A 739-nucleotide genomic window follows, 5' to 3' on the forward strand; every position below is an offset into this window, starting at 1 on the left:
TGATAATTTTTATATACCCAAGCCTTTGGGATAAAATGATATATAAAAAGGGTTGTTTTTTTTTACTATGATAGTAATAACTATGATACTATCAAAAATAGCTGTATTTTTTCTATAAAAGAATAATTACAAAATAACAAAAAACTGCTGTTTTAAATAAACATATCCTTAACTTGTACATTGATCTGAATATCAGGCTTTCATTACTTTTACAGTATATCCAATATAATTACATTTTAAATCATCACAAATTAATAAACAATATTATTTACTTGAATTTAAATTATAGTCACATTTAGGTAACTATTAGGTAACTTTAGAAATTATGATTTAACATACTAACACAAATTATCTAAAACATCTATAACTTTGTAGTCCTAACATATTTTTAAGATCTACCATATTTTATTTGATGATAGCAATAATACACTTGAATTAATTAATTTTAAACAAACCAACTTGTTATTTACACATTTAACCAAAACATGACTGACTGCTATATACTTTATAGTATACCATAAAAAATATAGATAACACAGTAACACTACTTGTTTTTTTTCTGTTAAAAATAGTCAAACCCCAAACAATGTCTCGGATAAGCCTCGTAAAATTGTAAAAGGCTTTCTTAATCCAGTAGCATTCTAATTTGAACACAAAAAGGTGGTTTGCGATCAGCTACACATTGATCAATTCATGATGTGTATACGCTTACTAATTAAGTTCAGAATTGAGATTAAAG

This window comes from Hydra vulgaris, chromosome 13, assembly GCF_038396675.1.
Source record: "Hydra vulgaris chromosome 13, alternate assembly HydraT2T_AEP".
NCBI lineage: Eukaryota > Metazoa > Cnidaria > Hydrozoa > Anthoathecata > Hydridae > Hydra > Hydra vulgaris.